A 16,909-nucleotide genomic window follows, 5' to 3' on the forward strand; every position below is an offset into this window, starting at 1 on the left:
GCTAATGTACAGACCATGAATATTGATCAAGATGATCGTTGCATGTTGTGTGTAGTATAAGATATGTGTACACAGCAAAAAAACTTTCAAAAAAGCTCTCTAAGCAGAAAAGGTGCCTCTAATCAAACGCTGAAGAGAGAATGAGTAAAATGGGTGGGGTCGTCCAAGTGTTACAATGAAAAATGTTAAGAAGCAATTACATGCTTTTTTTAAGGTGACATGGCAATCACGCACCGAGCACGCAAGGAGGCCGCACCCGACGCGATTTTGACAAAATATTTTTATCATAATATAAGTTCATTACAGTTAGAAATATACAAATGTTTAAAATATTTTATATTATTGCTTGTTCTCATATACTGTTTAAAGTTATTTAGATATACTTTTAAGTAAAAAAAAAAAAGAGGGAATGGTGTACCTATTGCGACAGTATATGTCTGTGACGTAACACAGGGCCTGGCAGAGTTTACTTGTTGCATACCCAACCCGCAGTGGGCATGACCCCATACGTACATGACGTAACGTGTGGCTTGGTACTGTGCACCCGTTGGATACTAAAGTAGCAGCTGGGGTGACTTCATACGTATATGATGTTACGCGGGATGCGGTGCCACGAAGTCGTCGGATACGAAATGCGCATCATTTATGAGTTTAGCAACATGGCGGATAGGATTTGATAGAGCTTGGTACGCTACCGGTATGGGAGTGCAGTATTCTCCGGGAAAAAAATATACTTTTTTGGGGGAACATACAAAACATTACATCATTTTTAAAGTTACAAAAAAAGGAAGTATAATAGAGTTCCAAAATATTAAAAAAAAATATTTGAAAAAATATAGGTTTTAGAAACATTAAAATATGAAATTAACATTTAAAAAACCTTTGAAATTCACTGGAAAAGCCATAGGTTTCAGGCACATTATAGTTAGGAATTAGTATTTAAAAACCCTTAGAAATTCACCCCAAAAAAACAGGTTTCAGGGATGTTTTAGTTAGTTGGACTTTTGACTCATATAAAACCAGAGAAATTTGCCTGTTATAGTGAGTTGAGCTAACTATAACTTGCGCGCCCGCAATGCACTGCTGATGATGCCACATATTACATAAGTGTGGTTCACCGATTAGAGCGGCAGACCCTGAGGCAGAAATCTGGCCCGGGACCAGGGTTCAATTCCCGACGCGGCAGGGTCTTGCCTCAATGTCCACGGCTCGATAATTCTCGCCTAGGTGCCTACTCTAATCATGGGTCCCACTCTGCAACTCTGGGCAATAGCTTGCTTAATCTCCACAACGGCCCCGAAAGCGCTAGGATGCCTGGCCTCACCTTGGAGGTGCCCAGTAAGGGGCATCTCACAAGGAAAGCCAGGAAGGGTTCCACTGCGGTATACAGTGCCAAGATACCTTCTAGGTCAGAGGTCTTCAATCTGTGGGGCGCGACCCCCAGGGGGGTCGTGGAGTCCTTGGAATGGGGTCGCAGATTCTGTCAGGGGCATGCAATTCCTGGCGTTGGGCTGATCGAGGGTGCTCATGGCGGAGGCCGAGTTCACACCGAAGTGTGAAAAACATCAAAGGCTCATTAACAAGTAGAAGGTCTTTTAAATATCTGTCAAGTACTCGGGTGTGGCTGTGTGTGTGTCCCTGAAGCGGTTTCAGCTGGGCTCACACACACGAGCTGGGGGAGGGGGGAAAGTGGGTGGGGGTGGGGTCTGGGGGAGCAGGCTGTAGTGTAGCCCTTTGAGTATAATGGATATGCGCGCCTGGAGCTGTGGGTCCAGTGACACGTCCCCCCCTCCCACCCCCAGCAGGGAGGCAAAGAGATGCCCTCCCATGAGCGGGAAAGAAGGAAGAAGAAGCAGAGATACTGACCCACCATCCCTCCCCCCCATGAGAGAGGCACAGAAAAGGTGGGTGGATGAATGATGGGTGGATGTAAGGATGAAGGATGGAGGGATATGTGAAAAGGTGGGTGGATGGATGGATGAAAGGGTGGATGGATGGATGAAAGGAAGGATGGAAGGATGAAAGGATGGATGGAAGGATGAAAGGATGGATGGAAGGATGAAAGGGTGGATGGATGGAAGGATGTAAGGGTAAAGGGATGGAGGATGTATGGATGGATAAAAGGTTGCATGGATGATGGATGGATGGATGTGTAAAAAGATGGGTGGATGAATGATGGGTGAATGGATGGATGAAAGGGTGGATGGATGAAGGATGGATGTATAGATGGAAGGATGAAATGGTGAATGGGTGAAGGATAGATGGATGAAGGGTAGATGTATGGATGTAAGGATGAAACGGTGGATGGATGAAGGATGGATGGATGGATGAAAGGGTGGATGGATGGAAGGATGAAAGGGTGGACGGATGAAGGATGGATAAAGGGTGGATGGATGTATGGATGGATAAAAGGTTGCATGGATGAATGATGGATGGATGTGTGAAAAGGTGGGTGGATGAATGATGGGTGGATGGATGAAAGGGTGGATGGGTAAAGGATGAATGGATGGATGGATCAGAGAATGCAAGGGTGGATGGATGAAGGATGGATGTATGGATAGAAGGATGAAAGGGTGAAGGATAGATGGATGAAGGATAGATGTATGGATGTAAGGATGAAAGGGTGGACGGATGGATGGATGGATGGATGAATGGATGAAAAGGTGGATGGATGGAAGGATGAAAAGGTGGACGGATGAAGGATGGATGGATGGATGGAAGAAAGGGTGGGTGGATGTATGGATGGATATAAGGTTGCATGGATAAATGATGCATGGATGGATGTGTGAAAAGGTGGGGGGGTGAATGATGAGTGGATGGATGAATGAAAGGGTGGGTGGATGGATGTATGGATGAAAGGGTGGATGGAGGAAGGATGGATGTGTGGATGGGAGGATGAAAGGGTGGATAGATGTATGGATGCTCAAAAGGTTGCATGGATGAATGATGGATGTGTGAAAAGGTGGGTGGATGAATGATGGGTGGATGGATGGAAGGGTGGCTGGGTAAAGGATGGATGTATGGATGGAAGGATGAAAGGGTGGATGGATGAAGGATGGATGTATGGATGGAAGGATGAAAGGGTGGATGGGTGAAGGATAGATGGATGAAGGATAGATGTATGGATGAAGGATAGATGTATGGATGTAAGGATGAAAGGGTGGATGGATGGACGGATGAAAGGGTGGACGGATGTAGGATGGATGGATGGATGAAAGGGTGGATGGATGTATGGAGGGATAAAAGGTTGCATGGATGAATGATGGATGGATGAGTGAAAAGGTGGGTGGATGAATAATGGGTGGATGGATGGAAATGTGGATGGGTAAAGGATGGATGTATGGATGGAATGATGAAAGGATGGATGGATGCGTGAAAGTGTGGGTGGATTAATGATGGATAGATGTGATGAGGTCTAACAGGCGCATTTATGGTTGTCAAAAGTTGATGATGAGGAGTACCAGTTTCTAGAAACTTTTGTCGGAAGGGGGTCCTTACGCCTTAAAAGGTTTTACAAGGGGGTCTCGGCATCAAAAAGTTTGAAGACCTCTGTTCTAGGTGATAGTGCGCTTTTACAAGTATACACACATTTACATCACGCATGACATGGCCAGTGACATCACTGATGACATCACTGACGAGTTGGCGATGCAGCGAGCGCAAGGTAAATAGATTTATTTATTTACTTGCTTTACTCCTGGCCGTCGTATGTCTGACTCTACTAACCCTCACCACCCCGCAGCACTCCCTCTGCGCCGCCACTGATTCACATGTTTCCTCAGTTTTAATTTCAGATGTTCTATAGCTATTGTCTCTACATCTCTGTTTCATGTATCCATTTGAATCAAAAACACATGGTGTGCCTTATGTGCACCCGCAGACAAGACTGCCAAACAAGTTCATGGGAGCAAGTTGCTGTGCAACAATAATCCCATGGTGGTAACTGGGTCTAGGCATCAAATTCACTTTCCTATCAACCCATATAGAGTATAATATATACCTAATCAAGTATGTTAAATTAACAAGAGAAACTGATATTCACAGTGATTGTACATGGGTTATAGGGTGGAGGAGGATCTCATAAATGTACATATAGTTCTGATGGATACTTCTGCCTGTGGATTCCTCACCTTTTGAATACTTCCTGCGCCAGCATTCCGCAGGAAATTCTTTCCTAGCTGTCCCCACGCCGATGAGGACGTCACAATGGGCCGGCTCCTCACACGGCATCGCGTGACGTCACCTGAGCCACAAAAGGACCTCTTTGGCGTGATGACGTAAGTTCCCTTTTTTCCGCGTCGTCGATGTCAACGGATTTTCTGGGGGTCTCCATTTTCATAGAGAGAAAACTTTTTATCCTTGTGTCTGTTTCTTTAGGAAATGGCTACTTCGAGGAAAACAGATTTTAAACAGTGTAGAGAATGTGGCGGACACATGTCCATTAAGGACCCGCTCGAAGATTGCCTTTGGTGCCTTTCTTCGGACCAAGATGTCGAGGAGTGCAGAAGCTGTAGAAAAATTAACCCAAAGCGATCAAGGATGGGGAGGCCAAGTTATTTATGGCCAAAGCTAAAAAGAAGAGAGGAAGAAAAAGGGCGAAGTCTTCGTTGTCGCACACTTCGAGATCGAAAAAACATAAGAGGTCCAAGAAGAGACATGCTTCACAACATCGCTCTTCAAAGTCAAGAGTACTGACGTCGAAGACTCGGTCTAAGTAGAGGTCAGTGACTCCAGTTGAACGATCTCGAAGAAAGGATTATATTTCTCCTTCTGATGTCTCTTCTCATCATGATGATTCTCCGGCTCCAGCGACTTCGCCGACCCCTGGTGAGTCCTCTCCAGTCCGTGAGACTTCACCTGTGCGAGTGCCGCCCCCGGCTCCGCAGGCTCCAGTTCAGCCTCAGGTGTCTCCCCCATCAGGAAGGTGCGGATCCTTACCCTCCTTTTCCTGCTCCTGGGGCTGATTCATCGCATTTTTTAAATGCCTTGTTTGGCATGTTTGCTAGAGCATCTACTCCATCTGGCGTGCCTTCGGGCCCCGTGGGTCCGTTGGCTTTTAACTTGGGAGTACCACAATACTATCCCCAGGATGCTTTTATGCCATTTATGCCTTCGACTCCGGCTTGGCATTTCCCGGCGCCGAGGACCTCCACACCGGCGCCGCAGATGCCATCTGCGGTTGAGTCGGCTCCGCAGCGAGATCGGTCGATGTCGAGGAACGAAGCTGAGGCTCCTGCAGCGATGTCGCTGTTGTTTTCTCCGACGTCGATATGGCTCCACCGACGCCGTTGCCTAAGCATCGCTCCAGAAGAGAGGCACAAAGGTTACTTGAGGAGGAGGAGTATCTGCATGAGCAGGAGGAAGGTGAAATTACAGAATCTGTAGATGGGTTTGAAGGCCTTTAGGAAGCAAGTGGCCTTGCCACTTCCCCTGAATATAACCTGCCTTGTGCTTCTGGTGATATAATTCAAGACGTGGCACCTTACCATGTGGTGATAAGGAAGGCGTCTGATTTGTTGGGTCTTTAACTTCCGACTGCGGAGGTCAAGTCTAACATTCTTACAGAGGTTTTGAATAATAATTATTTTTCCTCTGAACCTCTGCTTCCTTTTACAGAAGCTTTAACAGAGACAATTTTAGAGGTTTGGCAGAAACCTTGGGTGCTCCGGCTGTATCTAGATCAATATCAAGGAGATACAGGCCTGCACCTAGTGATCCAGCATTCTTGTCGTCTCACCCAATGCCGGAGAGTCTGGTTATACAAGCATCTTGCTCGAAGCAGTCTTCTGGTGCATTTCCAACGATTTTGGGTGACAGGGATTCTAAGAAAATGGAGCAAGCAGCAAAAAAGGTATTCTCTTCTGCCAGTATGGCTTTAAAATCTAGAAATGCGACTTTTCTTTTAGGCAGATACATCCATGCATTAATGAACTCTGTTGTTCAATTGGCTCCTAAGTTACCTGAGGGAGACCGTGCCAACTTCTTGGAGGTCCTTTCTAACTCACAAGCTGCAGCACGCCATGTAATTCAGTCAGCCATGGATTCTGCTGACTCTGTGGCATGTATTATGGGTTCATCTGTAGCAACAAGGAGACAAGCTTGGCTCCGTTCTTCAGGTTTTTCTGCTGATGTTCATGCCACGATGTTAGATCTTCCATTTGATGGGTCAAGACTCTTTGGTTCGAAGGCGGACTCTGCCTTAGAGCGTTTCAAAGACAGCAGGGCTACTGCAAGATCTTTAGGCCTCCAGGTGCAGTCTAGAGGCTATGGCTATAAAAGATATCGAGGATTTGGGAGATCTGCTTCCTTTTGTGGATGACAACAGTCCCAGCAGAGTCAACAACAGCATAATCCTTTGTACAAATCATACAAGGGAAGAAATAAAAGAGGCTTCAGGGGAGCAAATAGTCAGCCATCTTCTTCTTCCTCCTCTACCTCCCCTCCCACTACTGTTGGTACAGCAGGAAAGCAGCACTAGCTTCCCCATCTTGGAGCATGTTGGTCCGGTTGGAGGTCAGGTGTCCCAAGATTGGAGACTGATCACTTCCGATCGTTGGGTCTTGAATCTTGTAGCGAATGGGTACGCCCTCCCTTTCTTGGAGTTTCCTCCGCCTTACCCTCCTCGCCAGAGTGGGTGCTCAGAGGACCACTTACTGCTTTTACAGTAGGAGGTTCTTGCTTTTCTTCAAAAAGGTGCAATAGAGGTGGTTCTGGTGCGGGAAAGGGGTCAGGGTTGCTACTCCGGGTATTTTCTGATTCCCAAAAAGAATGGTCGTTTGAGACCAATCTTGGACCTCAAGATTTTGAACCTTTACCTCAGGCAGGAGAAGTTAAAAATGTTAACCTTAGCCCAGGTTCTTCTTGCGCTGCAACAGGAAGACTGGATGGTGTCCATCGATCTGAAGGATGCGTACTTTCATCTGCCCATCCTGAAGTCGCATTGGAAGTATCTCCGGTTCATGGTAGGATCGCAACACTACCAGTTTGCGGTCCTCCCGTTCGGTCTTACTTCAGCACCTCGTGTCTTTACGAAGGTGATGGCAGTGGTAGCGGCACATCTCAGAAGGTTAGGTGTGCCTGTTTTCCCCTACCTGGACGACTGGCCGCTCAAAGTAGGGTCTCCAGAGTTGGTTTCGCGCCACTTGCTAGTGACAACTCATCTGTTGTTCAAATTGGGTTTCTCGATCAATGTACCCAAATCTCACCTGGTGCCTTCTCAGCGCACTGTTTATAGGTGCAATACTGGAAACTTCTGTATGTCGAGCATACCCGCCTCCGCAGAGGATTCTCGACATACAAGAAATTATTCCTTTGTTTCACAATGGAGCGGTTGTTCCAGTCCGGAAGGTTCTTTGCCTGCTCGTTCTGTTTGCTTCTTGCATTCTGTTGGTCAACCATGCATGCTGGCATATGAGGGCACTCCAGTGGTGCCTCCGCAGGCAGTGGTATCAGAGCAACGGAGATCTCGGGGAGAAGATCAAAATTTCCAGAAAAGCTGCAGCGGAGCTGTCTTGGTCCAGTGTGCAGGGCAACCTGTCTCAGGAAATCCCTTTCAGCCTCCTCTGCCGGTAGCCACAGTAATCACGGGTGTCCCCACTCTAGGGTGAGGTGCTCATCTGGGGGATCTGAAGATCAAAGGTCTTTGGTCTCCAGAGGAAAGGTTGCTACACATCAACCTGTTGGAACTGCGGGCGATACGTTTGGCGCTCAAGGACTTTCTCCCTTCCCTTCGCGGTCGGTCGGATCAGGTCCTGACGGACAACACCACTGCGATGTGGTACATCAACAAACAGGGAGGTGTAGGGTCGTTCCGTCTCTGGCGAGAGGCGTTGCGACTCTGGTCCTGAGTTCAGGGCCAACAGATTTGTGTGTTTGCAAATCATCTGGCTGGGGTACTAAATGTTTGTGCGGACAGTCTCAGTTGGCGTTACTCTGCCGATCACGAGTAGCGGCTTCATCCGGAGGTGGTCCATCACATCTTTCAGATGTGGGGGTCTCCTCGATTTGACCTGTTTGCCACTCTGGAGAACGCACACTGCAGTCTCCAGCATCTGTTGCAGGGAGCGTTGTAGGACGCATTTCAGATAGATTGAAGTTCTCAACTTCTTTACGCGTTTCCCCCATACCCTTGATTCCTCGGGTTCTGAGGCAGATTCGCCAAGACAGGGCCCAGGTTATATTGATCGCCCCGGATTGGCTAAGAATGGTGTGGTACACAAACCTACTTCACCTCTCATTGCACCCTCCACTCTGTCGCCCTCTCAGGGCAGACCTCCTCTCGCAGTCGCAGGGGCAGGTTCTAGACCCCCACCTCCAGAGTCTGCACCTTCATGCCTGGAGATTGAACGGGGCAACCTGAGTTCTTTCTCTCTCCCACCAGAGATAGTGGATGTTATTTTATCGTCCAGGCGACACTCCACTAAATCTGTTTACTCTTCCCGTTGGTCCAGGTTTGTGAAGTGGTTTGGAGAGAGGGATATCGATCCTCTTAAGGCCCGTTTATCTAACATTTTGGAATTTTCACTTTCTTTGGCACAGCAAGGTTGTGCTGTAGCTGCTGTCAAAGGCTAATTATCGGCTTTGTCAGCCTTTATATGTTTGCCGGATAAGCCATCCTTATTTAAGTCCCCCATTGTAATGAGGATCATTAAGGGCCTTACAAATATGTTTCCTCCCACTCCTTACATTATGCCACAGTGGGATTTGAATCTAGTCCTTAAGTTTCTAATGGGTTCTCCTTTTGAGCCTCTTCACTCTTGTCCATTGAGGCTTCTTACTTTTAAAACGTTTTTCTTCATTGTCATTACCTCGTCTAGGAGGGTAAGTGAGCTTCAGGCTCTTAGCTCCAAACTTCCTTTCCTGACTGTTCATGCGGTTAAGTTGGTTCTAAGGACCAGGGCTGCTTTCCTTCCCAAAGTAGTTACCCCTTTTCACATGGGACAATCTATTACTTTGCCTACTTTTTATCCTCTCCGTCATCCTTTCAAGAACGAAGAAAGGTTGCAGCGATTGGACCCTAAAAGAGTTATCAGATTTTATTTGGATCGGACTAGTGATCTAAGACTTGATGATCAGCTCTTTGTGGGCTATGTTGGGGAAATGAAAGGCAAGGCAGTGCACAAGAGGGCACTGTCAAGGCGGATCATCTTGTGCATCAAGATTTGCTACGCCCTGGCCAAGAAAGAACCTCCGGAAGGTATAAGAGCTCATTCTACAAGAGCTAAGTCTACTTCTTCTGCTTTGGCTAGAGGTGTTCCTGTTCACGATATATGTAAAGCAGCAACTTGGGCCTCCCTCCATACCTTTATATAGTATCCACCAGAAAAAGTGTTACTAAAGGTAAGTAACTTGTTCTTCAGCATCTAAATTATGTCCAATGTGTGCTTCTGTTGCCTTTAACATGATTAATCTTGACTCCATCCTTCTTAGGGTCTGCTTTCGATCACCTCTCCTTCCACTTGTTTTAATGTATTTGATGACAAAGTGCCATAGTTCCTTTGCATCCCCCCTGTTTTCCCCAGAAATGTTTCTAGATGGGATACGTGAAGTCCCGATTTCTAATGGCACCGAGATGCTGAAGGATTTTCAATCGGACTTTGTTCACAATGCTTCCCACATAATGCTTGCCACATGGGCACTCCAGAACATAGATCACTATGTCTGAATTGCAGGTTATGTGTTCTCTGATTCTTTTGTATGTTCCACTGTGCACTCTGTAAGCTGTTATATTTATTCCATGCTCGCATACCTTGCCTCTTGCTCATTTACAAAACCCAGGTTGGTTCAGGCAATTGGTGTTTTTTTCTATTTAAACTGAAAAACGTTTGTCAAGAGATTTCCTAATGAGGCCGCTTTCGTAAAGTTGATGCTTGCATGATCTGGGAGTCTCTCTTTAGGGTCTTCGTCCAGCTTCAATATTTTCCAATTTCTTTAGACTATTTTTTTTTATTTCTGTATGTCTGATGTTATAATCAATAATGAGGGGGACCTTATCCACCCCATCTACGAAATATCAATTATTCATCCCTGGGCCGTTTCCGTGCCCTGTCCATAGCATTTTCAAAAATCTCAACTGGATAGCCTTCATTAAGGAATCGCAACTTAATTTCCCCAATTTGCTCTTCAGAATCCACTATTTCTGAGCAGGTCTTTTTTGCTCTTAACATTTCCCAGAATGGAATGCTCTACCTGAGACTCTTGGGCTGTCCATTATTTCCATGGTGGATGTTATTGTATGCTGTTGCTTTGTGATGAATTTTTGTACAAATGCACATTTTTTTAAATGAAAACCTCGATGTCCAAAAATGCAATCCAATTAGGACTGCTGGTATGTGTGAAGGTTAAATTGAGATTATTCTTGTTAAGGGACAGAATGAACAACTCCAGGCTTTTAGAATCTCCTTCCCATAACAAAACAAAATCATCAATTAACTTAGTTCATGATTTAACATGTTCCAGTGCATTCTGATTTTTCATTATCGACACAACATCAGCTTCCCAGAACATCATGAGGAGGTTAGCATATGTTGCGGCAAATAAAGTCCCCATAGCTGTGCATTGCTTTTGCAAATAATGATCTCCATTCAAAATAAAAACATTTTGGAAAGGCAAAAGTCTAGAATCTCGTTTAGCATAATGGACTTCTCTAAGTACCGGATTATTTTATCTTATAGAAAGTGCTTTACAGCTTGTATACCATCTCTGTGCCTGATCGATGTATAAAGTGAGGCCACATCAATTGCAGCCATTAAGTAAGTCTCTTTCCAAGGGAAACTTATGATTGGATGAACAGGGGTATTTTGCAGATTCTTTTCTATTTTTGGTAAGAAATAAATTGTGGGAGTGATTGGATGTTTGGTTTTGAGATATGTGTGTCCTTCATCAACAATGAGTTCTAGATTATGCCATTCCTGTACTTTTTAAGTCTCGGGTAGGCTGTGCACATGCGCAGTCCCGCTGGTGAGATTTAATGACTTGGAGTAGTGAGGTTAAGCCCAGCCCCTCTACTCCATTGGCTGGCCTCCTAAACAGTGGCCAGCCATTATAGAAGAGGTCCCAGTGACATTCTTCTTTGGATCTAAGCCCCGTCCTTTTCGAATTGGGGGGCGTGTTTTTGACTTTCTTTCTAGGCTGTAAACAACATTCAAAAACATGCCCCCAGTCTGAAAAGGACGGGGCTTACAGACAAAAGGCAGTGTCATGGCGAGCGCTCCGCCCAAAGTGCCGGTGAGATTTCTTTGGTTATATCAGGGACTTTTTGACATTCTCATACCCCTAGCGGGTTGCCACCCCGCCGGAGGCGTTGTATTTAATTTTTTTTAAAAAGGAAAAAGCAAGACAAAGCCAGCGCCCGTGCCTGACGGTGGGCGGGGCCGGCCGAGACAACAGAGGAGCCTCGCGGGCTCCCTTTCCGCCTCCCCCGGACTTTGTGACATGCTCATACCCCTAGCGGGTGCCCACCCCGCCAGGAGCTTTGTATTTAATTTTTTTTTTAAAGGAAAAAACGAGCCCAAGACAAGAGAGGAGCGTCGTAGGCTCCATTTCCGCTTCCCTCTAAACAACCCATCCATCCTTCCTCCTGCCCCGAGGCCGTGTCCGAGCTCCCCGAGGACGAGCTCCGGGCAATGCTGACCAGCGCGCCCAGTTGTAACCGGGGCTCCCGGGACGGCCCTTCGAGCTGGCGGCCCGAGTCCCTGTGCGACAAGCTGGGCTGGCGGCTCAGCGAGGAGCAGCAGCTGGAGAGGGACCCGCGGCTCCCCCCGTACGTCTGGAACAGCCTGGTGACCTTGGAGGTGCCCAGTAAGGGGCATCTCACAAGGAAAGCCAGGAAGGGTTCCACTGCGGTATACAGTGCCAAGATACCTTCTAGGTGATAGTGCGCTTTACAAGTATACACACATTTACATTTACATCACGCATGACATGGTCAGTGACATCACTGATGAGTTGGCGATGCAGCGAGCGCAAGGTAAATAGATTTATTTATTTATTTACTTGCTTTACTCCTGGCCGTCGTATGTCTGACTCTACTAACCCTCACCACCCCGCAGCACTCTCTCTGCGAGCCGCCACTGATTCACATGTTTCCTCAGTTTTAATTTCAGATGTTCTATAGCTATTGTCTCTACATCTCTGTTTCATGTATCCATTTGAATCAAAAACACATGGTGTGCCTTATATGCACCCGCAGACAAGACTGCCAAAAAAGTTCATGGGAGCAAGTTGCTGTGCAACAATAATCCCATGGTGGTAACTGGGTCTAGGCATCAAATTCACTTTCCTATCAACCCATATAGAGTATAATATATACCTAATCAAGAATGTTAAATTAACAAGAGAAACTGATATTCACAGTGATTGTACATGGGTTATAGGGTGGAGGAGGATCTCAAAATGTACATATAGTTCTGATGGATACTTCTGCCTGTGGATTCCTCACCTTTTGAATACTTCCTGCGCCAGCATTCCGCAGGAAATTCTTTCCTAGCTGTCCCCACGCCGATGAGGACGTCACAATGGGCCGGCTCCTCACACGGCATCGCGCGACGTCACCAGAGCCACAAAAGGACCTCTTTGGCGTGATGACGTAAGTTCCCTTTTTTCCGCGTTGTCGATGTCAACGGATTTTCTGGGGGTCTCCATTTTCATAGAGAGAAAACTTTTTATCCTTGTGTCTGTTTCTTTAGGAAATGGCTACTTCGAGGAAAACAGATTTTAAACAGTGTAGAGAATGTGGCGGACACATGTCCATTAAGGAACCGCTCGAAGATTGCCTTTGGTGCCTTTCTTCGGACCAAGATGTCGAGGAGTGCAGAAGCTGTAGAAAAATTAACCCAAAAGCGATCAAGGATCGGGAGGCCAAGTTATTTATGGCCAAAGCTAAAAAGAAGAGAGGAAGAAAAAGGGCGAAGTCTTCGTTGTCACACACTTCGAGATCGAAAAAACATAAGAGGTCCAAGAAGAGACATGCTTCACAACATCGCTCTTCAAAGTCAAGAGTACTGACGTCGAAGACTCGGTCTAAGTAGAGGTCAGTGACTCCAGTTGAACGATCTCGAAGAAAGGATTATATTTCTCCTTCTGATGTCTCTTCTCATCATGATGATTCTCCGGCTCCAGCGACTTGGCCGACCCCTGGTGAGTCCTCTCCAGTCCGTGAGACTTCACCTGTGTGAGTGCCGTCCCCGGCTCCGCAGGCTCCAGTTCAGCCTCAGGTGTCTCCCCATCAGGAAGGTGCGGATCCTTACCCTCCTTTTCCTGCTCCTGGGGCTGATTCATCGCATTTTTTAAATGCCATGTTTGGCATGTTTGCTAGAGCATCTACTCCATCTGGCGTGCCTTCGGGCCCTGTGGGTCCGTTGCCTTTTAACTTGGGAGTACCACAATACTATCCCCAGGCTGCTTTTATGCCATTTATGCCTTCGACTCCGGCTTGGCATTTCCCGGCGCCGAGGACCTCCACACCGGCGCCGCAGATGCCATCTGCGGTTGAGTCGGCTCCGCAGCGAGATCGGTCGATGTCGAGGAACGAAGCTGAGGCTCCTGCAGCGATGTCGCTGTTGTTTTCTCCGACGTCGATATGGCTCCACCGACGCCGTTGCCTAAGCATCGCTCCAGAAGAGAGGCACAAAGGTTACTTGAGGAGGAGGAGTATCTGCATGAGCAGGAGGAAGGTGAAATTACAGAATCTGTAGATGGGTTTGAAGGCCTTTAGGAAGCAAGTGGCCTTGCCACTTCCCCTGAATATAACCTGCCTTGTGCTTCTGGTGATATAATTCAAGACGTGGCACCTTACCATGTGGTGATAAGGAAGGCGTCTGATTTGTTGGGTCTTTAACTTCCGACTGTGGAGGTCAAGTCTAACATTCTTACAGAGGTTTTGAATAATAATTATTTTTCCTCTGAACCTCTGCTTCCTTTTACAGAAGCTTTAACAGAGACAATTTTAGAGGTTTGGCAGAAACCTTGGTCTTCTCCGGCTGTATCTAGATCAATATCAAGGAGATACAGGCCTGCACCTTGTGATCCAGCGTTCTTGTCGTCTCACCCAATGCCTGAGAGTCTGGTTATACAAGCATCTTGTTCGAAGCAGTCTTCTGGTGCATTTCCAACGATTTTGGGTGACAGGGATTCTAAGAAAATGGAGCAAGCAGCAAAAAAGGTATTCTCTTCTGCCAGTATGGCTTTAAAATCTAGAAATGCGACTTTTCTTTTAGGCAGATACATCCATGCATTAATGAACTCTGTTGTTCAATTGGCTCCTAAGTTACCTGAGGGAGACCGTGCCAACTTCTTGGAGGTCCTTTCTAACTCACAAGCTGCAGCACGCCATATAATTCAGTCAGCCATGGATTCTGCTGACTCTGTGGCATGTATTATGGGTTCATCTGTAGCAACAAGGAGACAAGCTTGGCTCCGTTCTTCGGGTTTTACTGCTGATGTTCATGCCACGATGTTAGATCTTCCATTTGATGGGTCAAGACTCTTTGGTTCGAAGGCGGACTCTGCCTTAGAGCGTTTCAAAGACAGCAGGGCTACTGCAAGATCTTTAGGCCTCCAGGTGCAGTCTAGAGGCTATGGCTATAAAAGATATCGGGGATTTGGGAGATCTGCTTCCTTTTGTGGATGACAACAGTCCCAGCAGAGTCAACAACAGCATAATCCTTTGTACAAATCATACAAGGGAAGAAATAAAAGAGGCTTCAGGGGAGCAAATAGTCAGCCATCTTCTTCTTCCTCCTCTACCTCCCCTCCCACTACTGTTGGTACAACAGGAAAGCAGCACTAGCTTCCCCATCTTGGAGCATGTTGGTCCGGTTGGAGGTCAGGTGTCCCAAGATTGGAGACTGATCACTTCCGATCGTTGGGTCTTGAATCTTGTAGCGAATGGGTACGCCCTCCCTTTCTTGGAGTTTCCTCCGCCTTACCCTCCTCGCCAGAGTGGGTGCTCAGAGGACCACTTACTGCTTTTACAGTAGGAGGTTCTGGCTTTTCTTCAAAAAGGTGCAATAGAGGTGGTTCTGGTGCGGGAAAGGGGTCAGGGTTGCTACTCCGGGTATTTTCTGATTCCCAAAAAGGATGGTCGTTTGAGACCAATCTTGGACCTCAAGATTTTGAACCTTTACCTCAGGCAGGAGAAGTTAAAAATGTTAACCTTAGCCCAGGTTCTTCTTGCGCTGCAACAGGAAGACTGGATGGTGTCCATCGATCTGAAGGATGCGTACTTTCATCTGCCCATCCTGAAGTCGCATTGGAAGTATCTCCGGTTCATGGTAGGATCGCAACACTACCAGTTTGCGGTCCTCCCATTCGGTCTTACTTTAGCACCTCGTGTCTTTACAAAGGTGATGGCAGTGGTAGCGGCACATCTCAGAAGGTTAGGTGTGCCTGTTTTCCCCTACCGGGACGACTGGCTGCTCAAAGTAGAGTCTCCAGAGTTGGTTTCACGCCACTTGCTAGTGACAACTCATCTGTTGTTCAAATTGGGTTTCTCGATCAATGTACCCAAATCTCACCTGGTGCCTTCTCAGCGCACTGTTTATAGGTGCAATACTGGAAACTTCTGTATGTCGAGCATACCCGCCTCCGCAGAGGATTCCCGACATACAAGAAATTATTCCTTTGTTTCACAATGGTGCGGTTGTTCCAGTCCGGAAGGTTCTTTGCCTGCTCGTTCTGTTTGCTTCTTGCATTCTGTTGGTCAACCATGCATGCTGGCATATGAGGGCACTCCAGTGGTGCCTCCGCAGGCAGTGGCATCAGAGCAACGGAGATCTCGAGGAGAAGATCAAAATTTCCAGAAAAGCTGCAGCGGAGCTGTCTTGGTGCAGTGTGCAGGGCAACCTGTCTCAGGAAAGCCCTTTCAGCCTCCTCTGCCGATAGCCATAGTAATCACGGGTGTCCCCACTCTAGGGTGAGGTGCTCATCTGGGGGATCTGAAGATCAAAGGTCTTTGGTCTCCAGAGGAAAGGTTGCTACACATCAACCTGTTGGAACTGCAGGCGATACGTTTGGCACTCAAGGCCTTTCTCCCTTCCCTTCGCGGTAGGCCGGATCAGGTCCTGACGGACAACACCACTGCGATGTGGTACATCAACAAACAGGGAGGTGTAGGGTCGTTCCGTCTCTGCAGAGAGGCGTTGCGACTCTGGTCCTGAGTTCAGGGCCAACAGATTTGTGTGTTTGCAAATCATCTGGCTGGGGTACTAAATGTTTGTGCGGACAGTCTCAGTCGGCGTTACTCTGCCGATCACGAGTAGCGGCTTCATCCGGAGGTGGTCCATCACATCTTTCAGATGTGGGGGTCTCCTCGATTTGACCTGTTTGCCAATCTGGAGAACGCACACTGCAGTCTTCAGCATCCGTTGCAGGGAGCGTTGGAGGACGCATTTCAGATAGATTGAAGTTCTCAACTTCTTTACGCGTTTCCCCCATACCCTTGATTCCTCGGGTTCTGAGGCAGATTCGCCAAGACAGGGCCCAGGTTATATTGATCGCCCCGGATTGGCTAAGAATGGTGTGGTACACAAACCTACTTCACCTCTCATTGCACCCTCCGCTCTGTCGCCCTCTCAGGGCAGACCTCCTCTCGCAGTCGCAGGGGCAGGTTCTAGACCCCCACCTCCAGAGTCTGCACCTTCATGCCTGAAGATTGAACGGGGCAACCCGAGTTCTTTCTCTCTTCCCACCAGAGATAGTGGATGTTATTTTATCGTCCAGGCGACACTCCACTAAATCTGTTTACTCTTCCCGTTGGTCCAGGTTTGTGTAGTGGTTTGGAGAGAGGGATATCGATCCTCTTAAGGCCCGTTTATCTAACATTTTGGAATTTTCACTTTCTTTGGCACAGCAAGGTTGTGCTGTAGCTACTGTCAAAGGCTAATTATCGGCTTTGTCAGCCTTTATATGT

This window comes from Lissotriton vulgaris, chromosome 2_1 (assembly GCF_964263255.1).
Source record: "Lissotriton vulgaris chromosome 2_1, aLisVul1.2, whole genome shotgun sequence".
Lineage (NCBI taxonomy): Eukaryota > Metazoa > Chordata > Amphibia > Caudata > Salamandridae > Lissotriton > Lissotriton vulgaris.